The sequence below is a fragment of the Propithecus coquereli genome, unplaced genomic scaffold (assembly GCF_000956105.1).
Source record: "Propithecus coquereli isolate 6110/MARCELLA unplaced genomic scaffold, Pcoq_1.0 Scaffold171, whole genome shotgun sequence".
NCBI lineage: Eukaryota > Metazoa > Chordata > Mammalia > Primates > Indriidae > Propithecus > Propithecus coquereli.
Window position 1 is genome coordinate 4,886,675 of NW_012141747.1, and position 25,970 is coordinate 4,912,644.

General features: G+C 46.4%; 1 protein-coding gene across 1 annotated transcript in view; it reads right to left on the bottom strand.

The window, feature by feature from the left end:
* Positions 1-25,840, bottom strand: part of INPP4A (inositol polyphosphate-4-phosphatase, type I, 107kDa) — a 144,870-nt gene extending 119,030 nt beyond the window's left edge. Inside the window, exon 1 of the mRNA XM_012642002.1 lies at positions 25,778-25,840. The gene's annotated coding sequence lies outside the window, so the exon portion shown is untranslated. The remainder of the gene's footprint in view (positions 1-25,777) is intronic.
* Between the last annotated feature and the right edge of the window lie 130 nt (positions 25,841-25,970).

The following is a 25,970-nucleotide window of genomic DNA, read 5'->3' on the forward strand; positions in this document are numbered from 1 at the left end:
TCAAAACCAGCCTCGCTTTCATCCATTCACACAGACTTTAAAATTCTCAGATGGTCTGCAGAAATGTTCCATATATGATGAGATACCATAGAAACCTTAAGTGTACGCTAAAAAAACACACTCCCACCTGTTATATATTTTAATTCTGCATTTTCTCCTGATAGCTTAGCCAAGTTTAAAGGGAAAAAAAATTTTTCAAAACTCAAATAATTTTTTAGCCCCACGGGGTCATTCATTTTTTTTCCTATGTGGAATGATGGTAAAATAACTAAACAGTGTTTCTCACAGGACTCAGGTCAGGATGTTGCTCACATTAACTATCCACAGTGGAACCACAGACACTCACATGCATGCACACAGACACACACACCGCATAGATGCACACTCACACAGGCACACACGCGTACATGCACTACATGCACATGCACACACTACATGCACATGTGCACACATGACACAGGTGCACACTCACACATCACACACGCATGCACACACTATATGCACGCACATATGCATACTCACACACGCCACACAGACACACACACACACAGGAGGTACCTCTAGCACCCACAGCTACAACTATTTTAGTGTGACCGCAAATCAAAAGCTTGGCCCAAAGCATTCTGGTTTCTGAAAACATAGGTAAACAAGGTTGTAGCAAAAAATAAAACTTCACTGAAACCTATTCAAATAAGGATGGTGAAGGCTTTTTTAGAAATGTCTTCCAGCTCCTCCTGCAGCATGGCCCTGAACACCTCATCTGAGTCAGCACCAAGACACTGACCACCCAACTTGCCACCACTTCTTCCTCTGGTCCTGGCATCATATTTCTTCCCCTTCCTGCTCCTTCAGTGCTTGGCCAAGAAGAGGAAAAGCCCTAGCAGGCCTCTCTGCAAGGAGCCAAAGCACATGGGGCCATGCCTCCCAGTGGAGGGGAAGGGAAGGGCCACTCAGGGACACAGATTCGCGCCAGCTGTGCCAGCTGCTCCACCTCCTTAGAGCTCAGAACTTGCGGCAGGTGGGCCTCAGGTCCACCCCTCCGTGCAGTGGGAGCTTGGAGCGTGCAGGGCTCCAGTCAGGAGCTGTACTGCTCTGGGTCAGCCCCCACAGCCCGGCTCACTCCATTTGTACCACTCAATCCAGAGGTGGGCTCCTTAAGATCCAGGGGCAGCTCCCTGGCCTAGGACTGTAGGGAAATAATGCTCTCAGTGCCAAGCACTCCCAATGGCTCACTGGAGCTCTGTGGCCACAAATTTATAAAGATCCATCAACATGGGCATGTGTCCTTCTCTAGCCACAGGCCACTGCACCAAGAAGTGGCTATAACCAGGGTTGTAGTTTTACCAAGTAAGGCTGTGAAGGAAAAGGAGCCAGGAGGTCATTTGCCACTGGACTTTTTTTTTTTTTTTTTTTTTTTTGAAACAGGGTCTCACACTACTGCCCAGGGTGAAGTCCAGTGACATCATCACAGCTCACTCTAACCTCAAACTCCTGGGCTCAAGCGATCCTCCTGCCTCAGCCTCTGAGTAACTGGGACTACAGGTGTGCACCACCATGCCAGCTAATTTTTCTATTTTTTGTAAAGACAGGGTCTTGCTATGTTGCTCAGGCTTTTTATTTTTTTTAACTGTTCATTCAACGATTACATAAAAAGATCCTCTTGTGGAGCAAAAAAGCAAACTTCATGTTCACTGGGCAATAAAGGTAACAAATAAGAAATAAATGTAGGCCATAGACTGTGACATCACAGGAAAGGGTGTTCAAAGAATTGGTCCCTCCACTAAAATAAAGATCACCTGGAAAAGACTGATAGAACTAACTTTTCTGGAACTCTGAAATCTAATCCAAACTTTACAGTTCCCAAGAAGCTGCTTAAAGAGGAAAATGGTAGCTAAATTTTGGTAAGAAAGCACCTACAAACCTAACAACATCCTCCATTCTCCAGCCCAGTGACAGCATCCATGGGGACAGGGCCCACATTCCTGATGTGGCTAGTTGGTAACAGGGAGTTAATACGGACTCGTCTTAAAACTATGATCATGCCTCTGGCCTGCCTGCTGGTTCCCTAAAGGACTGTGCAGAGAATAACCTCTGTTTTCCCCTCTTTAGGCTGACAGGTTTTCTGGGCACCTGTGGGAAGATTCAAGACATACACTGCCCATGACTGCCTAGGGCGAGGAAGAGAGTGCAGGGTAAGCAGCAGGGAGGAGGCGGCTAAGGAGGACGTTTCTTGGGGAAATGAGCTCAGACCAACAACTGCGCATACAAGAGAATGCGAAGTGCCATGGGCCCTTTCACATGAGTCATAGCTAAGCCACTGCTGCCATGGAGCCTTCCTTGGTGCCCGCCAGAGAACAGCACACCTCTGTATATCACTTCATTTCCTCTTCTCAGCCTCTGAGAGATGGAGGGCACTGAGGCTTGGCATCTAAGGGACTGGCTCAACGCAGCTTGTGGGGATCTGAAACAGGTTGGCCCAGTTCATCAGGAGCCCAAGTTCTGAACCTCTAGAGCCCATCACTCCCCACCCTAACTGTACCTCAAAATCATCTCACAGGAAAGGTGACAAGTGTCAGTGCTGCCCCACCCTCAGATTACATTAATTAGCCTTCGGTGAGGTGGAGGGCAGGCTTCCGTGTGTTTCAGAAGCCCCCAGGTGACTGTAAGGTGCAGCCAGAGTGGAGAAAGTTACAGCACGGTACCATTCTCACTCACACCCCCAACCCCAACAGCCTTTCCCAGGCCGTTCACATTTGTCCTGAGACAGTTGGTTCCTCTCAGCAACAACCTTGGTAGGCATCCGCCAACCCTCCTAGGCTAGGAGTCCCAGTGTGGGAGTGATACAGGACTCTTGGTCTCTCTGGCCCTTGACGTCAGCCATGAGCTCTGCATCTGGTCTCAGCTGGACTCACGGTCCCATGGTGAACCATGAGGGTTTACAGACTTCTATCCTCTTCATCCAAATAGTGGGTTGTTTCTCCTTCACAAACTGAAGTCTCACTGGGTTCAGGACCAACAGAACCATCACAAAAGAAATGCCACAGGACCAGAAGCATGACCCATCAGCCACTCACTACACGGCACTTACTTGGGTTTGGATTTTATTCCCCTTCCTTCCTTTATTCCCTTTATATTTTCATCTTTATATTATTCACCTTTATATTTTCCCTTGTCTTTACTGAGACAACAAAATTGGGCTGTCTAATGATCTCACCTTCTTACTGTAAAACCTCACAATTTTGCTATTATCCCACCCAAATTTACTCCAAATTATTATATGTTAAATTAGTTTCTGGTCTCATTGCATTGGAAAGTAACCTAAGCACTGTAATTCATGAATAATTTTAAAACTTAGTTCTGGAATTCCACAAATGTGAGGTTGAACTTACAGGCTGTTCAACCAATATTTGCACTCTAAAAGCCCATTTGTAAGTTATTTGGAACCTAGAAAACATTTCTTTCAGTAAAATTACTGTTAAGTTGATAATTAAGTTTCCAAGCTGATAGATAGATGCCTATTCAACTCATTTGCCCTTTTCTGATTTAAATAAGACAAATATTATTAGAAAATCAAATGCGTGTTTGTTTGTGTGTGTGTGTGTGTGTGTGTGTATACACACATACACACATGGACAAGAAAATCAAATGTGATTGTATGTGTGGGATATATTTGCAAAGATTCTGTTACTTAAAGAAAAGAAGCTTCACATTGATAATAGAGAGGTTGATCCACGGAAGTTCAGAAGAGAATTTCTGCTCATTTTGAAGGGTGAAGGACACTAAGGATACTGGGTCTTCTCTATACCTGGTGCCCCCACTACGGGGAGGGGCACCACTAACACTGCTGACAAGTTCTCAGTCTTAAGTGGTAACAAAGTAGAGGGAAAAGACAAAGGGATTAAACAGATGGAGAGACCCAGTTAACAGTGCTGTGAACCGTTGAACCCCAAATACACTAGGGGAACAGAGAGGCATGTGTGGCACAGGCACAAGGCATCTGCTATGGTTTGGATGTTTGTCTCCTCTAAACTTCAGGTTGAAATTTGATGCCCAGCATTGGAGGTGGGGTCAATGGAAGGTGCTAAGGTCGCTGGGGTGGATCTCTCAGAATAGATTAATGCCATTCCTCATGCCCTCCCTCAGAGGTGAGTGAGTTCTTTATTAGTTTCCCTGAGAGCTGGTTGTTAAAAAGAACCTGGAACCCCTCTGTCTCTTGCTTCCACTCTCATCATGTGATCTCTACACACTGGCTCCCTGCACCGCTGTGAGTGGAAGCAGTCTGAGTCCTTCACTAGATGCACATAATCTTGAACCTTCCAGCCATCAGAATAGTGAGCCACATAAAGCTTTTCTCTTTATAAATTACCCAACCTCAGGTATTCCTTTATAGCAACACAGAACTGACTAACACAGTGTCCAAAGGGGAAAAAAAACAAAAAAAAGAGGCTCTTTTCCTAATACTTCTAAGAAACTCTAAAATTCAGAAGTCTGGTGTGGTTACTCAGGGACTGCCAGAAAATACACAAGTGTGAGACAAGTATTAAAAAAGAGACAGGGATAGAAATAAAACTGTGGGTCCCCAGCAAAAAGAACACAAACGAATACTGTCACCTGTTGGTACCCTCCTGTGAGTTTGGTGGCTGGTCTATCCGTGAACAAGACCTACCTCTGTAACCATAAGTGGAGGGCTTTGTGCCCAGAAAGACCTCAGACTCCTGCTCTAAAGTGACTTAACTGCTCTGAGCCACAATTCTCTATTGGTAAAATGGGATGACAGACATTTATCATTCAGGGTGTCCAGAGGATTAAACAGACTGCTGTGTGTGGAGGCAGAGCACAGCAACTGGAACGCAGTAAGGCTTCAAAAACGCTGGTGGCTCACTATAATCTGTGACAGGGAATGTCTGACACCCCCTTGAGCCAAAAGGCCCTGGTGCATGATGAGGGCTCAATAGGGTTAGCTAAAAAACGTAACATGAGGAGGTTCTTTCCTAAGCAACTGGGGGTAGAGGTGGGAGCAAGACTTGTGGGAGAAAGACCGAAGATGGAGCAGGGTGGGCAGGGCCAGCCTGGGCACGCAGCCAGGAACTCAGAGGGAGGGTACCAGCACGACCCACACCCCTGTCCACTCAAGGGTTGGGAAGAAGCCCGGGCTGAGCCAGTAGGAGCAACCACAGGCCCACACAGGAGCAGGGCCTCCGCATAGAGGGAGGAGGTAGGGAGCAGGTTCCACTCTCTTGGCAAGGAGGTCACTGGGCCTAGTCAGCTCCTCACAGGCCTGAAAGCCAGCAACTGAAGGGACTTCTGGAACCTATGGCCAGAAACTGAGGCAGCTGAGAGACAAGAAGGATGAGCTAAAGTCACCAAACAGATTTGGGAACATTAACTACTGTGAATTTTCATCAAGTTATTTATAATATAGAAATATAAATAAATATATAATTTATGCATATTGATACTTTTTTTTCCTTTTTTAGAGACAGGGTCTCACTCTATCACCCAGGCTGGTGCACAGTGGCCCAATCAAAGTTCATTGTAACCTTGAATTCCTGGGTTCAGGGGATCCTCCTGCCTCAGCTTCCTGAGTAGCTGGAATTACGGGCATGTTTTATTTTTGTAGAGACAGGGTCTCACTATGTTGCCCAGCTGGTCTTGAACTCCTGGCCTCAAGCAATCTTCCCACCTTGGCCTCCCAAGTGCTAGGATTACAGGCATGAGCCACCACGCCCGGTCATGTTCATAATTTTAAGACTGTTTTTCCTTCCAGTATTTCTCCTTCCAGTCCACAATTGTGAAATGATTTTTTTAAACGTTTGTCTTATGACTCCCACATCCCCAGGGCAGGAATCGTATGTTTTATTTGCTACCCTTTCCTTTTGCCTACTAGACTGCCTGGCACAGAGTAAGCATTCAATAAATGAGTCAACTATTCGCACAGCGTCCCAATGCACTATTTCTTTTGGGTGCAAACACAGTCTATCCTCAAGTCACCAGGCCTGCCTTGCTCATGCGACTTCTCTTTGGCTGGAACCAATGAATGAGGATCCAGCACACAGACCCTTGCTGGGCCACCCATGCTGGGCCATTTCACACATGTGATTCCATCTAATCTTCACCACAGAGTGTTCCATCATCAATGTACAGATGAGGAGGAAGCTGCCCTACACCACTCAGCCACAGTGAAACTAGAATTCGTTTGTTCAACAAAAGTGCCTCTAGCAAGGCGCAGCCATCGCACCGTAACCCTGAAGCTCTCCTTTTTTCAAACCAATGTAACAACGCAGTAAAACAACAGGGGTCATGTGTTCATCAAGTGCCCAGCAATATCACAAAATGGGCAGAGCCTGGCAGAGGAAAGCATCATGGCCACCACTCAGCCTCCCCACGCCTCAGCTTCCTCACGATGCCCACAGTACACTGGATGGTACAGCCCTCAGAAGGATGCTGGGAGATGTGGTACGTCAAATAATGCTCCCCCAAAAGATGTCTGCTTTCTAATCCCTAGAACCTATAAATGTTATCTTATATGGTAAAAGCTTTGCAGATGTGATTAAATTGAGGATCTTGAGATAAGATTATCCTAGATTATCCTGGTAGGACCTAAATGCCCTCACAAATATCCTTATAAGGAGGAGATAGATACTTCTTCCTTACTGGGTCCTTGGCAAAAATAAGAAAAAAAAGAGACTGAGGGAGACTTGAGAGAGAAGAAAGGCCATGTGACAGGAGCAGAGGGAAGCAGAGTCAGAAAGAGAAGATGCTATGTAGCTGGCTATGAAGGGGGCTGTGAGCCAAGGCATGCCAACAACCACCAAAGGCCAAAAGGCAAGAAATGGATTCTCCCTACAGCTACTGGAGGGAGCGTGGCCTTGCCAACACCTTGATTCAGCCCAGTGATGCTGATTCTGGACTCTGGCCTCCAGAACAGCAAGAGAATAAAATTTCTATTGTTTTAAGCCACCAAGTTTGTCACAGCAGCCACAGGAAGCTAATACGGGGTATCAAATGGGAAGTGGATATGAAGTAATTGGCATGCTGCCTGGCACATATTAGGAACTCGAGAAATCCCAATTGGTGAAGAACAGTACCTGCCACCCTCCCTGGGCCACCAGCCCATTCTCAAAAGCTGTGTGAAAAGCTACAACCCATGCTGTAATAACAAGCTTTGTGCCCTGCTTACAAAAGCTCCTTTACGTATACTGTCTCACTTGATTTTGTCCTAAAAAGGAGAGTTTCCAAGGCTGCCCAAGAACTCTTAGCTCATCCCATATAAATACGATTTTGCCACAGGCATTTACCTTAAACATTCAGGACAATTAATTCAAATATTTCATAGACGGCTTTTGGTGATATCCCATGGGGTAGATCCTGCTGACCTCAGCCATGACGAGCCATCTTACTTTGAATAAACACAGCACATGCACTTCTCTCAGCCATAGGCCCTGCAGCTGCCAAAAGACAAGCTGGTGCCTGGGTTCCTGATGTGAGCCTGAGAGCTCTGCCCCAGACGGGGCCAACACGGGAGAAGAGCGGGTTAGACCAGCAAAAGACAGGGTTGCTAGAATTTGACCCCCCAAACTGCTTTTCAGCTCCTTTTCATGCAGAGGTTTCCCTCTCTCCTAAAGTCCCCTTCTTTGCATTTCTTTAGCCCTTGCACCCCCACTCTCGATTTTCCTTCTTGAAGGGTGAGTCCCAAGTGTCGAAACCCACGATGTGCAATAATTCCACTTTTTCCGTTGTGCTAGGCCTCCTCCGGGCAGACTCTGCGGCCTCAGCTTCCCCTGGGTGGCTGGGAGGATGAGGCAGCAGGATCCTGATGGCTCTCCCGCCCTCCCATCTGCACCATTTGCTTCCGGAGTCAGGGCTGTGTTGTCCCAGCATTCTTCCCCAGCCTATGCAAGATTTGAAAACTGTCTTTTTCACCAAACCACAGCAGCCCTCAGCCACGAAGGGCTCAGGGTGGAGCCTCAAAACCTCAAGAGTATTTTAGAGAAAAAAATGAACAGAAAGAAGAAGGCTATTTACTTCCTGAAAGCAGCCATCTACAGGCCCTCTGAGCTGTCTTCTTTGCACCCATTCTTCTCCACTTTTGCCAAGGCTAGGTTCACTCGGTAGAGACCATGTACCCTAAGCTAGCTAATACCCCACTACCAGGGCAGGAAGGAGCCAATGGGTGTGCATGGAGTGAGCCATGACCTAGAGGAAGAGTCGCCTCAGGGTTCCTGGGCCACTGGCACTGCACACAGCAGACCCTGGGGGGCCGATGTAACATCTGCCAGACCTTCACTCGCCAATGGAGGCTCATGGCTCCGATCTGTCCTAAATCCTACACAAGCCTTGTAAGCAGCCTCACAGACACACACAGACATCCTGCGGATCCCCAGGGTCAGCTCAGCAACAGTCGCTTTCCTTGTGCCTGAAAACTACCTGCTGGAGTGAATGAGAAGGGGCAGATGTACTCTGGGGAGCCCACTGCTCCTCTGTCTCCCAGTCTTCAGGGCAGTGCCTCACAGAAGTTCTCTGCCTCCATGGCACTGCTGTGCAACGTCATTTCATACCCACTCCACCTGCGATAAACTACATGCCGTTTCGCAGATTCAGAAGCTGAAGACAACCATTCAACAAGACTCCAAAACGTATTTACGGTGCTCTTGCCTCGGCCATCCCCTTCCCTCTGAGACACAGGGCACATTGGCTGGAGCAGCTGACACACTGGGAGGGCACAGCCAGAACCAGCCTCAGCCAGACACCATCACAGGTGGAAGTCTAGAATTCCGAAAGCACAGTGCATTCTTGGTCCTGGCTGTCCATGAGGCCCTTCCAGAACCATCTATCCTTGCACCCACAGCTCGGTTGGCTCCTCATTGGGCCAGACAGAGGAAAGCCCCTCAGAGCTGCTGTTCCCAAAGCTGGGGTCAAAGGCATCCTTGACAAGCCTCATTCGGGATGCTACAGGTTAGTTTAAAAGGTCTATGTGTAACTAGGAGGTAATATTTTAAAGATGTGTATCTTGCAAATAATAATATCTAATCATTCACTGCTGTCCACCCCCACAAAGAAAAAGTTACATGCTGGGTCAGAATTGAGATAAATGGGGAGAAGCTCCAAAACATCATCTAACCCGTCACTCTCCTTCCAGCCAGGTGACACTCAATCCAGCCAGAGCTCAGGTCCCAGGCCTCAGAGCAAGGCAGGTGCTGCCTCTTCCAAAGGCTAACACATTAGTGCCAAGCACAGTCCGCAAAGCACCAAACAGGCACCCAGGGAGTACTGGCCAAAGAATCTACCAGCGCAGCCCGGCAGTGGGATGGCATGCAGCCGGACAAAAGAATGCAGAACTCTTCACGTCCCAGTGATAGTGGAGAAGGCGAGGTGCACAGTGAGCACGCAGCATGAGGCCCTGGTGTGAAAAATTAATGTATGCATATACATGTCTGCTAGCATACACGCGGCATAATTTGGGAGGAATACCCAAGAAGCACATAGCATTTGTGTGTCTGGGAGAGGATCTGAATGGCTGGGGGATGGGGTAGGGGACAGGCTTTACCACATATTCTGCTGTACCTTACAATTCTTTTTTTTTCTTTCTTTTTTCCACAGCCTTTTCTATCTGTCATAGAGCATTTCTTAAGCCAAGAAAATGTTTGCCTATTGAAAAAATAAAATATTATCAAATTTGTCAAATCAAGCTAAGTACAGGCAGATTTTTGAGGACTTCACCAAGAGACATTAGTGCACAGCCACTAATAAGAGAGTGGAGGGTTTTAAGGGCCCCATCTCTGGGGCAGTGTCATCCCAGCAGGTGAGAGAATCACAGAGAGGGCCACCACCTTGGCACGTGAGCCCCCTTGCTCTATGTCCTTCGCTTCCCTCTTCGCTGACTTGGCTCCTTCCACCCTGTTTGCCCCCCCGCCACGTCACAACAGCAGGCGGCACAGTGACGTCTACGCTCCAGGTCCCAGAATCCCAAAATCTTAGGGGTGGAGGGTGGTTTAGCAGAATCACAACCCAACCCCTGTCCCTATGCTCTCTCATTACCAAACCATGCTTTCGCCAGCCACGGGCAGACAGGCTTGACGGTGTTTGTGTTTGCACCGCACCCCCTGCACAGAGACCCCTTGAGGCACAGGAAGAGCGTGGCTGTGGAGAAGGTGGGGCTACCTGAAGCTGCCCAGTCAGCTATTTAATATTTCCCTGCAGGGAGAGCCCCTGAGACAATTAATACTGTTTCTAGAAACCAGTATTTCTGGGGTTCTTTACACCCCAGTGCTTCCTCTTCCTCACAACCCCATATTTCACAGGTGGCTTGGAGGGGGTGTAGACTATTCTCCCCCAGTGCTGGGTTTCACTTCTATCATTTCACAGACACAGTTTCGCATCTGACACCATGGGTGCCAGGGACACCCTGCCCTGTGGTTTGGCTTTGTGGCCCCCCTGCATCAGGACCCACGGCCGTGCAGTGCTCAGTGAGCCATGGCACCCACAACTGCAGGGGCAATCCTGAGTGGAGACGAGGAAGCCAAATCTGGGCCCCCAAATCCCTAAATTGGGTGGTTAGAGCACAGGTATGGTTATAAGAATCATGATGATCCAAGAAAGGGTCTTCCCAAACCATGAAATGACAATAGAATTGCTTTTGTCACTTAAAATGATAATAAGGATACGAGCAAAACAGAATTAAAAAGCAAAAAAAGTCCGAAGTCCCTCTCGCTTGGGATGAATGAAGTCCCAGACCTTCCAAAGGGCCCCACAGGCCTTGAGCCCTGGATGATCTGTCCCTGCTCCCTACTCTCCTGAGCCGCCTGCCTGCTGCTCACGTCTCTTTTGAAACCCCCAGCATGAGCCACTGCCCCCCAACACATAAATCACTCTTCCATGAGGCCCTGTGATGCTCCCCAAAACCCAGGAGAGGAAGAGGCCTCCTTTTCTGTGTGCCCCGCCCTACCAGGCTTCTCTTTATTCTCAAACACCTATAATACCACACTTACACACACGCGCACACACGTATATGGGGGAAAATTTACTCAAGTTGATTAAATGAAACAACAACAACCAAAAAAACCAAATGACCAAACTCAAAGGTGTGGCACCTTCTGACCCGGAGGAGCAGATGCAGTCCCAGGTTCCAGCCAGGTGCACCTGAGGGGCTCATGTGCCATGCACACGAAAGGTCACTGCCGAGAACAGGCTTCTGCCTTTGACAGGCATAGTGGGACAAGCTGACAGTTCTGGTTTCTCCCTGAGAACTTACTGGGGCAACAGCTGTGCCACAGGTTCTGGTCTTACCTCCCTGTTCTAAGTTAGACTGAACCCCAACTTAACCTCAGGGAAGCAGACTGTTCCCAAGAGAGGTTGAGACTTTTCTTGCTACTTTTGACAATGACATAGTAGCTTTGTTCATTCATTCACTCAACAAACATTGATTATATACCTATTTTGTGCCAGGCACAGTGGGACACTGGAGATACAAAGAAAACTGAGCTATTGTCCCTGCCCTGAAGGACACTTAAGTCTTAGGCACCCCAGATCCATGATGTTCACAGAGAGCTCTAGCAATTCACACTGTGAATGCTACTGTGGAACACAATGCCTCCCCACAAAAAACAGCAAAGCAGAATCTAACACTTTAAGTGATTTCTCCAGACCCTTACGGAGTCACTGTTAAGGAGTCACACACCAAGGAGGAAAGAGTAAGAGGGCTTCCCAAACACAGGCACAGGTGAGTCAGCTACTCAACACTCCACACACCAGCCCTCCATGTGCCCTTGGTAATTATTTTACTTTTATGTTGTTTTTCCTTTTAGCTCCCAGCACTGGCCCCCTTCCTCCTAATAGCAGTTCCCCAAACTCCATTAAGGGACTGTCCCACCCACCCTCTCTCAGGCCACTCTGCTGGGGTGGGAAGGAGTGGGCAAAAGACCAGGCTAAGCAATCTGAGTTCTGACTTCCTCAGTAGCAGAGACTACTGCTTTAGGGGCAAGCACCTGACCCAGGTCCACTCAATCAGTGTAATGCCTTCCCCTGGGCCAATCCAGACCTGAACCATACATCTTGTCTCACACAGAAGCATTGTTCCCAAAGGACAAAGCTCTGCCTCAGCACTGTACAATCCTGACCCAGGACCATATTTTGCGCCCTGTGGATGTTCCAATAACACTGTGGCAAATGTGGCAAAAGTCAAAACCAAGTGCTTCAGGGGTCTATGGGCCTGTGGTTGTTGCCACCTTGAACTTGTGCCTACTATGTCCCTGACAGGCATCACCGGGGCCAGCGGCCACAGTTGGCCACGCTTTCAAGAACTTCCGTCACCTCTGCATTTCTCTCCCTGCTATTCCACTGTTAGCAAATTTTCCCCTCTAATAGCTGGAGATGAAACGTGGAAATCAGAGCCACTTCCCTCCTGGCCACGCCTCACTCTCTGCACATATGCTGCATCCTTAGGGTGTCCCAACAGCCTTAGTTTCCTCCAAAAAAAATGTGCAGTACCCATTCATGGGGACCAGACGTCCACCCAGGACACCAGCAGAATAAGGAAGCAGCCCCGAACACGCACAGACCAGCACACTCCTGAAGGGAGCTGGAAGGTATGTCTATGAAGTTTGGTGGTCAGCTCCCTTACATAAAATATTCACTCACAAAAATTATAAAATATACATGTTTTTACTAGGAAAGAATTGGCTAGCAACACAATCTGGAAAATAATCAGTAGGCTTAGGCATCTTAGGCAGCAATAATTCACGTTGGGACACCAGGAAAGATGTTGTGTTCACCCGCTGCCTGTCAGTAGCAGCTCCCCAGGAGAGAAGGTGAGAAAGGGGTATTGGTAATTCACGTCTTTTTTAAATGTGAAGTTAAAAAAATTCAAAGGCTGGGAAAAATAATAATTATAGATGAGAAAGTTTTCAGCATTAGTTTCGAAAGCACAATCAGAAATTTCCTTATTTTCGAAGTATGCACTCAGGGAGTGTTTCTCTGTCAAGATTCCTGAATACAAGCATGTTTATACCTGTAACCCCAGAGGACTCTAGCTCAACTTGCTAGGGCTGCTGCCTTGCTGGGGGAGTACATGTAAGTGGTATGCTTGCACATTTGCATGGGCTGGGGTGGAGGGCAGGTGACATGAGCAGCTGGCCCGTCCAGTTATACCCAGATGGGGAGCACATGTTTATGCCGACAAGGAAGGCCCCAGACTTCTCCCAACCCGTGCCTGTTCCTGGGTCTGACACCTCACCATCAGAGAGGCTTTCTTGACTTTAGGAACTGCTAGCACTTATATCCTTCCTAAAAGGCAAATGCCCCCCAAAAAAAGAACACATTCAATTTCATTAACACCTACAGTAAACTGGAGTAAACTGGTTGTTAGATCCTCTTTATCCAACAGAGATCAGATCACTTGGGATTGCCCTCCTGAAAGGAAAAGTGGAATGAATAGGGAAGAGGCAGAATGGATGTACAGACAGATCAAGTGCCATCTTCAGTTCAGCCGGTGAGGCTGCCCTCCCCACAGCAGGGGCTGGGGGGCTGGGTGCTATCTGTGGAGGGCTCAGGAAGAAGAGAGTGTAAGCCCCTCCTACCCCGGAGGCCACTATGGTGGGGAGAAGCTTATCTGGCTCCTTCTGGGCCCCTCCACTGCAGGGCCCCTCCCAGTTCAGGGTACGTCATCCGCTGGCCCTAGCCTGGACCTAGAGCTCTGCCAGAAATCCATCCCCTACTTGGGCAGACCTTCCCCTCTGGAACCACCCCATTGGTCCATAAATAACAAGGGGGTTCTTGGTGGAAAGTAGCTATAGTCTGAGATCCTTGGCACTGGCTCTAAGAATTTAGATTAGAATTCTACTATTTCTATTCTTTAAATGAAGAAATTAAGGCACAAAGGAACCAAGTGACCTCTTTCAGGCTCCAGCAAGAAGGCACATACGGAAGTGAAAATTTAGACATCCAAATCCACAGTTTCTATACAGAAATTTCCCCAATACTCTGCCAACATTTTCCCAACAAGTACAAAAGCTCATCTTCCAAAAAAGATAACAACTTGCAGAAAAAATACAGCTAGTTGCCTGCCATGTCCCTTCTCCACCTTTCCTCCTTAATAACAGGTCTGGCTCTGACTTTCAGGACTGTCTGCCTCCCTTGCAGCTAACTGTGGCCAGGGGTTCAGTTCTTGCCAATGAGATATAAGGTTGAAGTTGCACAAGGAACTCTCGGGAAGTTTGCCTTTCTCCAGCCTGGCATTAGAATGCCCAAGAGCTGGCTGCACCTCTGTCTGCCACCCTGATGACAAGGCTCCGGGTCTCAGTCTGGGATGCTAGGGCATAAGTTCTGACTGCTTCCTCCAGAACTCAGTACGTGACAGAGAAATAAATAACAATCTTAACTAAATCTCTTTTCTTCAGGTTTTTTCTGTTGCATGCAGCCAAATCTAACCCTAATAATTTTACCACTCCCCACTTATATTCAATGGCACAGAATGTCACCATCCTTAAATGCTGAGAACTGGGGATAAGGAAGGATATGATTTTAGATTTAAGTTCATTAATAGTCCCATTTTTTCCCATTTTTCCAGAAGGAGGCCTTTAAATAAAGCATTTTCAAATTTACTGTGGGTTCCAGGCTAGGGCAAGTATGTTCTCATAAGACCTTTTATGCACAATAAGATTCATTTTGTTGTAGAGTTATTTTATGAAACAGTTTCTCCCTAATATAATCAATATTTACAATCCTAAAAAAGCTATCCATTCCTATTTCTAGGCCTTCTTGAGTAGCAAGCTCAAACAGCTTTAATATACCAAGTTCCTGTTTACTGTCTCAAACGCTTGCATATTTAGTGCAGACAAATCTAGGTTATGAGGTAAAAATAGCCTATTTTTATTCACTACAGTTAGTCCATTAAGTTAGGTTCACAGTCTAAGCCACGGGCTGCCAGTGGCCATGACAAACACTGGTACAATCCTTAACAGTTCACAAAACAGCCAACCTAGGGGTATGTAACACTGGTCAAACCCTGTGATGCCCAGTTCCCAAGGAATAACACAGTGATTACTGCCCTGGAATTCAGTCATATCTCACCTCATCCTGTTTGAAATGAGTCACATCCACTACAGTTTAGAGCCGTCTTTGCTCTAGACGGGGCTGAGGCTGCATTGGCCACCATAACAAGGACGGACCTGCACATCAGACAAGGAGGCCAGCACCACACCCTGACTGGCGCAGCTGGCACACACAGAGATGCGGCCCAAGAGTCAAATCCCCAATACAAAAAGTCAGCATCACCCTGTAGGAGAAAGTGACTGGGATTAACCTTAAAACCTGGATGCTTCTTAAAAACCCATTAGTATTAGTCATTTTCAGTGACCGTGATGTCACTGAAACATCCTTTCTCTTTGAGCCACTCAACCCACCCACACAAGAGGCCTCACACTACTTCACAACCTGTCCACTGGCTTTTCTTCTCTCTTTGATGAAAGTGTTTAACACTCAGCTTTGTAAAGATATTTGACTAACTAAGGAATGATTAAATAATTAAGTTGACTCAAAACACAAAGATCTTTCTCCCTTCAGTGGAGTTATTCAAAATACCATACGGTTCAATGGCACCTATAACAATAATCACAGAACATGTGTTTGGGCAACTGCTGATTGAATGCTGACTATCTGCAAAGCCTTGCACTCTCAAGTAAGACAGGCTCCTGTTCTTGTAGCATCTGCAGTGTTTCAAGGAGAAAAGTATACAAATGAAGAACAGAAAAGCTTTCAGCAATGACAACATCCCTGAAATGTGTTGACAGCTTCAGTGCTGCCCCTTCTCTTCTTGAAGGGGTAGCACTCATATAGTTGTATCCATTTGAAATTTTTTTTCTTTTTATTCACTTTATGCTTTAACTAGCAACTTTAAATCCATGTATCCTTTTTGCAACAGGTCAGGAATGGCTAATAGGCAATAAAATAGGTCAAAAATAAGATAAACATATGTTGTAGAGAGAAAGGTGGGTGGAAAAATCGGGGAAGGATGTAAAGCCACAAAGGAAAAGACAGTCCAGACCTAAGCGAAACATAAGTGTGCATCAAGGTAAACTGTGCAGAGTAGAGTGGTCTCTGTCATAAAACATGTAGTTGTACTGGGGGACTGTCCGCAAAGGGCCTCAGAAGGAGGGAAGGGGAGCAGCTGGAGGAGCCAGGGGAAGGCACTGGATGCTCCAGCTGGATCAGGAAGAGTTTGGTCTGAGTGACATACAGGCTGCTTTGATCTCCATCGACATACACTGGGTACTCCAGGGGCTCTGACACTAAGTAGTTTCTTCTACCCTAGAAAGCTATTGCTGAATCACTGCAAAGGAGAGAGAAAGTGAAAGAATAAAGAGGCATGATTTCCAAGGCAACAGACTAAAGAAGTACTTCCCTAAATAGACACTGTGTACGTATGTGTGTCTCAGCCCAATGCCAACTAAATCAAGAACACACATCACTTCACCCATGCAGCCCTTAGGCACTATGACAACTCCATTCCGCTGCAGGAAAGGATGAGGGTTGGGGGAGAAACAAAGGAAATCACCTTCACTAGATGATCGGAGGAGGAGGAGGAGGAGGAGGGAGAGATACAGGCATGACTTCCCCAACTCACTGGCAAGATGGGGACAAAACTCAAATGAGACTGCTAACCCTTCCCTTCTACCTGAGGTGAGCCCAGCCTACAAGCAAGGTGTCTCCCCTAAGATCAATCCATTCACCCACTCTCTCCCTCTTCCAAAATTTGGAGTAAAAATATCTGGAAGACTCTGGGGTATCTTGACATTTCTTGGCACCTAGCCCTATCCTAATCGGGCTCCATCAATCATTCCATTTAATTGCTTTTTGATTATCACCCAATTATGTAATGTGATCATTTTGTTTTACATTTGTATATAAAGAACACAGTCAAAACAAGGAATGAGAAATGTGAAAATACTCAACATTTCATCACATACAATCACAGGTCCTCGTGTGCTTTAAAAAAAAAAAAGTGTCAGTAGAAGACTCAGCTGGGTCAGTGACCACCTGACTGAGAATTTATGGCGTCCAGGCCTCTCCCACTTCCTTCTTCTACCCTGCCCACATCCTTCCCCTTTGACCTTTGCTGGCCCTTCCCTGCCTCTCCTTCCCTGCACCTCCTTCTTCTGCAACGTTTCCTCTCAGAGGTGCCCTGAGCAGGAATCAGAGATGGAATGTACTGTAGGCCTTTGAACACATTTTAAAAATAGAGGCACTGTGAGGAAAGCAGTTACCAAGACTATTAAGTTGAGCAAGTGACCACTACATTGGCCCATTGCACCACGGTTCACAGGTCTCCCCCACTTATAGTATTAATCCCCACAAACCCACTGTGAGCAAGCACTTTCCCCATTTGACAAATGAGAAAGTTGACTCAGGTTTACGTCCAGCACTTTTTCTTCCTATGATCCAACTTGCTCCTCCCCTGCTCCCACCCCAAAAGACATAGACATGCCAAATATGTTACTATGTAAGCTTTGTGGTACAAACCAGACTAATGCCTGTATTAAATAATGCTTATCACATGTGACCCTAAACCAGCTAAGGTGACTAAGAAATCGTCCTGCCATTGTTAAGGCACAAAGGACTCCAGAGGGAATCACAGACAGCAATGGTTTCACTGGGGCCAGCCTCAAACAAGGAGACTCTCTCTCTCTCTCTGTCTCTGTAGGTAGACACATACTGATCTACCCAGTTAGGTGAAGAATTTGTAAGACCTCTGCCAAGTCAGCACACTCCCTGCCATTGCCTGCCCTGTCTCTCAGAGTGGCCATGCTAAGGACCCCGACCATCAACAGGAGAATCTGGCCCAGGTAGCCAAATACCACAGGCAACAAGCCAGAGTGAGACCAGAAGGCCAGGGCTTTCTCACTGCTGTCCATGGCCACTAGCTCCACACCAGGGGCCCACGCCCTGAAAGGCCCCTCTCATTTTAGATGGATGGCTATCTATGGTGAGTCACAGGCCCCCAGGTTCTGATGAAAGCCACGTGACCTGCCCCCAAGAAAAGACCCCATGTGTACACACATCAGTGTAGCTCCCTCTTCCCTATGGAGTAGGACTGCCTGCACTCAACCCTAGGGTTTGACATATCTTTACAAAACTCACTATAAGAAACATTCACATTGTAACAATGCCCAAAATATACCACATGCAAATAACTAAATGTTTTACCCAAAAAAATACTTACCCTTCCTATAGGAAACGTATTTAATACTTGGATATTTGCTATTTTATTCCAAAAAAAATTTTAAATGCTGGTTATAACCTCACATTGATTTCACAAGCCACTGCCATTTGAAAAACACTGCTGTGGACCCTTCTCTAGCCTGTCTCCTTCTCAGGTGCTCTTCCTTCCTATTAGTGCGAATGTGGTCAGAGCTCAGTGCCAGACTGCTCCTAAAAATTATTTTTATGTATTAAGATGAATCTTTAAAGCCTTAGAAAGTCAAGAAAATATAAATACCTCAATTCACTAGTTTCAGGAAAAATTTGGAACAGTGGGCTATTGTGGTCTCACAAATTACACCATGAAAGTGGCTATTTATTTCACCCAAACATAAAGCTGGAGCTGTACGTGAAAAAAAACAGGGACATAAAGCAGGTCATACTAGGCAAAACCAAAGAGCTATAAACAACCACTGACAGTAATCGCTTGGGCTGTCTCCAAACCCAATTTCCTAAATATTTCTCAAGCCCCTACTAATTGTGCTGCTCTCTATTTTTTTCTGAGCAAGGAGTAGCAGACTATGTAAACCCTACACATCTGTACACACTTCGGGAATGGCTTCAGAAAGTGAGTCGTAAGAGCCCTGGCTCTGGCTCAGTGGATTCCATCCATGCTGGACCAGAGAGACACCAGGGGCTGGGATGTTATCAATGCTGCTGCTTTTAGCACCGAGTCCTACAAGAAGGGTATAGGCCACACTCACAGGAGCAGGAGAGGCAGCAGGCATGGGGGCTAAGAAACTTAGGTGGGCAGACAAGCTGGGGCACGAGGGGGACCAAGGAGAGTAAAGCTGCCTACAGGTCCTTAACCACTTGCCATGCCACTCAGTTCACACGGTGGGTTGACCACCCAACATCCACTCTCCCTTCTCCCTATTCTAGGACCTATCCTCTTCCCTAGGCTTCAGGAAAAGCCAGCCCCATCTCCAGCTGGGAGTGGGGGTACTATTAATTAGAAAGAGAGCAGGTCTGAAATCTGCATCAGAATCACCAGGAAGGCTAGTTAAAACACTAATTTGTGGGCCCCATCCCAGAGTTTCTGATTCAGCAGGTTGGGTAGGACACAAGAATCTCCATTTCTAACAAGTTCTTGGGTGATACTGGTCTGGGGACTATGCCTAGAGAACCACTAGCCTAAACCAATCAGCACACAGCACTCTCATCGCCCCGTGGCATCGGTCCAGGGGAGGCCACAGGACCCTCTGTTCCCACACATTAGAGGGAAGGACTGGTGGGCACTGAGGCTGGGGACTCAGCTGGTTTGTCTCCTTACCTGCTCCTGGATAGGAACAAGGAAGCATGCAGTCCCACTGACCCCAACAACCATCTCATAATCATGAGGAGACTGACTGATCCTAGGATGAAAGCAGCAGTGATGGCTGGAAAGAAGAGAAGAATCTAGGTCCTTGAGGAAACTGCTACACTGCTGACAGAGTGAGACTCTGGTTCTCTGAGATGATAAATGTCATTGTTTACTTGGCAGCTAAAACCATTCCAACTGATGCATCCCATAATCTAGGGAGACCTTTGAACTGGGCATCCCTATTTCCTAATAGGACCCTGTTCCCCAGAAATAAACACCTGCCTATGCTTCCTTCACATTTCCAGAGTTTACATACCTAAGTCATCCTTCTTGAAAATTCAAATTAGTGGTTAAAGAACACGCCATTTAAAAATGGAAGCAACAAGGGACAGAAAGGCATTCCACATCTTAGAGTGAATTAATTTTATCAGACAGCTTCCGTAACAGCAGCTGACACCAGCTGTGTGAGGGTTATGGGGGGATCAGGAAGGGGGTTGGGGATTTTCAAGAGACCTCAGAATCCTACCCAGTAAAGTGCAAAACAAGAGGGGCACTGCCACGACCTAGCAGGTGCTGAGGGAAAGGGCTCTGGGGGGAGGGGAGGAGTGTCCCAGGAGGGGAGCTGGGAAAGGGTGAACTCTTTTCTCCTCCAGAGGTCCCGCCCCCCCCCCAGAGGTCAGAGGATATCCCTCTGTCTTCCTGACCCTATTTCAGAAAATGGACACCTCATCTTTATCACCATAGCATGAGCTCCCCACTGCCCCCATCATACACATTTGCCTTTCTGCTTCCAAGGCTCTCACCAGGTGGAGCTCACTGAACAGACTCCATATTAAAAGGCCCACAGTCTCACACCTGCCCCAGGTTGGGGCTGTGGGCAAACACCAGAGGCCGGCTGGGCGGGTGGGCAGGGGCCCAACAGCCTGATAGGGCATGATGAAGGTGAATGCAAAGACCAGAAGACCAGAAGACGAGACATGCATGCCACACCCAGGGCCCCAGCTTCCCCATCCCCAGCCAGATTATGATGAAAGGGATGGTTAAGAGATTAAAGTCACAGAGGAAAAGCTGTCTAATTCCAAGTCCTGCTGACCGCGCATGTTCTGTATGTGAACTCATCATAACGGTTCATGTTCCTGCGTGCTCACTAGGCACCAGGCACTGCTCCAAGCACTTGATCTGTATTAATTCATATAATCCCCCAATAAGCCTCTGGAGCTGCTACTACTATCAGCCCAGTTTTGTGGGTGAGATAACTGAGGCACAGAAAGATTAACCTGTTTGCCCAAAGTCACACAGCTAGTTGGTGCCTCACAGGAAGTTCAGCTCCAGAGTCCACAACAGTTCTAGGAATAAAGTAAATGGTTCTGAAAGATATGTATGCCCAACAAACGGGATTGAGTAAAAGAAGCTCATGATTTATAAAGCAAAATACTGACAATATGAATTGTTAATATTGGCCAGTCCAGGTAATAAATTTTCATCCCTACCTTGATACATAAAGTAAAGCATTTATTTAGAAATCCTATGCGGGAAGTTATGTGATTTAATGGAAATGGCACTAGATCCAGGCGAACCTGGGTTTAAACCCAGCTGAGCCTCCTCCAACTACCCTCAGGTGGGTGTCCTCACCAGGCCTCACCTCAGCATCCTCCTCAACACCACAGCTCACCTCCTGACATTACCTCCCAGAGGATGCCTAGGGAGACCTCACCTGGGCCTGGCATGCAGGGAGTGCTCAGAAAAGGGAAGGATCCTTCTCCTTTAGGATAAAAAAAAGGTGTCAAAAAGGAACATCCTAAGGCTGCCAAGAACAAAGTCCAAAGTTATAGTGACACCCACAATCCAATAAGATAAAGAAAAACAGCCTAATAAGACAAAAAGGACAAAAGATATGAATAGGTAACTCGCAGGAGCTAGAATATAAATTAGCAAAAGGTTTTCCATCTTTTTGGCAATTTTGTAAATGTAATTAAAACAGTAATGTCTTCTTTGTCCATCAGATTGACAAAATTAACAAGATTTATTCTCTTCAGTGTTGGCCAAGATAGACGGAAACAGGCAGTTTCACACACTAATAGAGGAAGTACAGACTGATAAAGCCTCTTGGGGGGCAATGTGGCAAAACTATCAATTTAAAATTAGTCTTTGACCCAGAAACTCTACTTCTAGGGATCTAGAAGACTGAAATATGAGTGAGTTAAAGTGATGTGGTTCACTGATTCCTCACTATTTTCAGAGCAAAAAATCAAATACAACTTGAACGACCAATAAAGAACGGTAAAATAAGTTATGGTAAATCCATACTCTGGAATATAGACCAAAAAAAAAAAAAAGACAAACTTCTCATGTCAGCACATATAAATCTTCAGGATACAGCATTAAATTTTAAAAGCAAATCACAGAAAATTTTGTGTAATGTGACTGTATTTATGTTTACAATGACTGCATCTGTCCCCTGAGAAAGTCTAGAAGCAGTGTTACCTCAGTAGCAATGAGCCTAGTGCCCGCATCTTGGTTTTTAATATCATTCTCCACTAAAAGGAACCAGGGCTGGGGCAAGGAAAGTACAAGCTAAGTCTTGAAAACTTTGTGCCAGAAAGAAAAGACGTCCTCAGAGAATGATGGCCACATGTCAAAAGGACATAAGAGCCAGCTTGAAGAGACTCCCACTGGCAAAATCTGAGATAATTTGAGCAACAAAATTAGTAATAAGAGTAACAGACCATAATCTATTAAATAAAGCAAATAATTCATGAGTCCAGAGATGTAAAGCAAAAAATAAATAAGAAACAGAAGTTCTTGCTTTCAGTACAATTCCAACTAATAAGCGTAGAAGGAAACATGGAGTTAGAAAATCACCATCTGTCGACTATCATAACAACTGATTCAGGTAAGAAGCATCAATGGATTCTAAAACTAGTGGATGAAAGTATGAGGAGTAACAGCATATTTACATAGTCTCAAATTCTCTTCCTATGAGATACATATTAATTACAAAGGGAAAATGGTAAGTTTTCAAAGAGATACACACCACCTTAATGAAGCGATCAAAGTTAACAGGGCCAGTGAATGGCATACTCAAAGCATATGCCTCCTGAGGGGACATGCTAAGACTGCAGCATCAACACTGTGCTGCTCCTGCAGATAAATTGAATCTAAACACAAGGAAACCCAAATTGAGGGACATTATCTAAAAAAATCAGTAGTCTTCAAATTTGTCAATGTCATGAAATACAAAGACAGACTCAGGAGCTATTCCAGATTAAAGGAGACTATAGAGTCAGAACAACTTAATGCAAAACGAATGATCTAGGATTTTATCTTGCCAATAATAAAGGACATTATTGAGGCAATTGGCAAGACCTGAATAAGACCTGTACACTAAACAACAGTGATGTATCAACACTAATTTCCTGATTTTCAATAACTGTACAATTGCTATATAAGAGAATGTCCTTGTTTTTTAGGAAATACACAGTGAAGTATTTAGAAGTAAAAGGGCATCAAGTCTGCAATTTCCTATTAAATGATTCAGAAAAAAGCAATCACACACATGGATGTGAGAGCTGGTTAAAGCAGGGTAGCAAAATGTCAACATTTGGAGAATCTAGGTAAAAGGTACCTGAGAATCCCTTGGCTTATTCTTGCAACTTTTCTGTGAGTCTAAAATCATATCAAAATATACACACAAAAAAAAAAAATTAAAGAGAGCAAGGTGTGCATATTAATAGAAATACAGGTAAATTTCTTGGAATTAGGTTCATGATGGCATTTTCCTTAACAGCACAGAGAGACAAAAAGAAGCAAGCCTGCTCAGGTGTTAACATTGGTCTCCCCAAAATATGCTCCCCTCACAGACCTTCTGTTCCAGGACACTAAAAAAAAGCTGTTTTGAAGGATCTCTCAAGACCAGCTCATTAATCAAGTTCTACAAAAGAAGCACCAACATAATCAAGCCTTCTTCACTGAAGACTTGTGCTATTTTTTTCTCAGTGAAAGTCAAAGCCTCCTGACACTATGAGTAGTTGATGATGCTATGGGAACTTTTCTGGAATACATAAGCTAAAAAGGAGTTTTTCATTAATATACAAAAACAGGATAAAACAGTCATGGTCAAAAGTCTTCCTTCCACTCTGCCTTATTGAATTCTTGAGATGTTAAGCCATGGAGTGGGGGTCAGGGATTGGTTGATCCCACAGTGCCTTTTTGGTCCATTTGTGTGTGCATTCGCAGAGATGCTGGCTGAGAATGTGCCCAGGCAGTCACAGGCTAAAGGGACTTGCAGGGCCAGTAGTTCTGTCATACACACCCCATCTCTCTGGTGCATTCTACAGTTTACAAAAAGCTGTCATGTTATTATTTCATTTCATCCTTTCCTTAAAGTAATTTTTAAAAAGCCTAATATTCAGTTTAACAGCATTACTACAAAATGTCAATTTCCAAAACAATGGGATAAACTATAATGTCTGTCCTTGGCTCCGAGTCTAGCTGGGAGACAAGACTTACCTGAGTAGATAAACACTCTGAGGCAGAATATGCCAAATAAAAAGTAGCTACATAAGTGAAGTGGCTAGGTAAGTACAACTGATCCTATCAAGGAGCTTGGTAGAAATACAGTGCTCCTTTCTCTTTGTATTTGTCCAGCATCCATTCCTTTAAGCTCTGTTCTCAAGCCAAGCCCTCCTAGTAACTTTGGACACGGAGGCGTGTTTACAAGACATCACAGGGAATGAGGCCTTGGGAGGCTCTGTTCACATGCAACGCCACCCCTGGGACAGACAGCATCATGGTCTCCTGACAGCACTCCTCCAACAGAAAAACCACACTGACCTTCTATCATGGACCCCATCATTCATCTTTCTTCAAAGAAAACAGTGAATTAAATCTTCCAGGAGTAAATGTTTCAGCAAAGAACCTCTATAACAAAGGCCCTAGCCTAGATCCAAAAACAAAATTCCTGTTAAAGAAAGGCTGTTTTCAACCAAAAAAAATATTTAGGCTTAATTCTAGGACAACCTACAGCTACCCTATATGCACTGACCAATGCCAACAGCATCTAGATTCCAAAACAAACTCAGCAAAGGAGGTTCTGTTCTTGCCTTTTACAGATGAGAACATTGAGAACCAGAGTTGGCAAGCAACAGAACCAGGATTCACACCAAGGTCAACCTGCTCTGTCCCCAACCCCACTGGCTTCCCCACGGTCCACACAACCCACTGTGAACAGGAGATGAACCAGGCAGAATTTCACTGCAACATCCAAACTGCCACCCCACTCCCCATTCTCTTGGTCTAGATGCCCTAAGGGGCAGGTGACAAATCAAATTCTACTCTTAGGCAGCCTCCCAACACAAAACACATTCAGTGGCAAAGCAAAAGACAAGAAGATGGGCTTTACAACGACCTATACTTCTTTCTTATCTAGGGGAATATTTTCATGATCAGTCATTATGGATGAACTCTGAGCAGGAAGAACATACCATTATGTAATGTCAGAGGGCAGGCGACAAGAGGGAGAGAAGCCAGCCCATCAACTGCTCCCTTCCTTCGCCCACAAAGACATAAATTTACCTTTGACATTTTGAGTGTTTCAGTCTTCTACGGCTTACCCATTCATGGACTGGCTTTTCAAGACACAGCCATAGATCCCTTAAAATTCCTCAGGCCTCGATTAATTGACTAGCAAAGCTATAGAGAAATATAACATAAAAAGCAAAGATGCAAGAAATGTTGTCTGGAGCTATGGGCCGGCAGAAAAGGGAAGAGCTGTGAGGAAGGAGTCCAGATTTCCTGCACTAAGATGCATGTTCACTTTTACTCGGTTATGTTTACACCCAAAACACTGCAAGGCCTTCAGCCTCAGGACTCACTAGATCCAGCCCTGGAGACGCACCAGGCAAGCGCCGCGACCTGGGCTCGGCGCGCCGCGTCCCACATCCCGGGCTCCCCGCCGCCACCGCTCGGCACCTGCCCCCAGCCCAGGGCGGCCGGGTCTTCATCGGGCTAGGGGTCGGCCAGGCTTGGATTGTTCTTAAAAGACGCCACGCAGGTGAACCGCTAGGCTGTGCAATTTCCATGACAACGACAGGCGCCATGCCCGTCCGGCCCAGCGGGTACCGGGACTCGCCCCCAGTGCCCGCGGCCCATCCCTGTCCCCTGGTCCTCGCAGCTGCCGCGTCGCCGCCCCCCGCCCGGCCCGGCCCGTCCCAGCCCACCTACCTGGCGCGTCCGGCCCGCAGCGCCCGCCGCCCAGCTGTCCCGCAGTCCTCCGTCCCGCCCGGCCGCGCGCCCGAGCCCCGCAGCAGCAGAGCCGCCGCCTGGTCGCGAAGTCGCGGGCTGCGGGCCCGGCCTCAGGTGCTGGTCTTTCTGCCCCGGCCCGTGGCGTCGACCCTGGCTGTAAACCCGTCGCCCT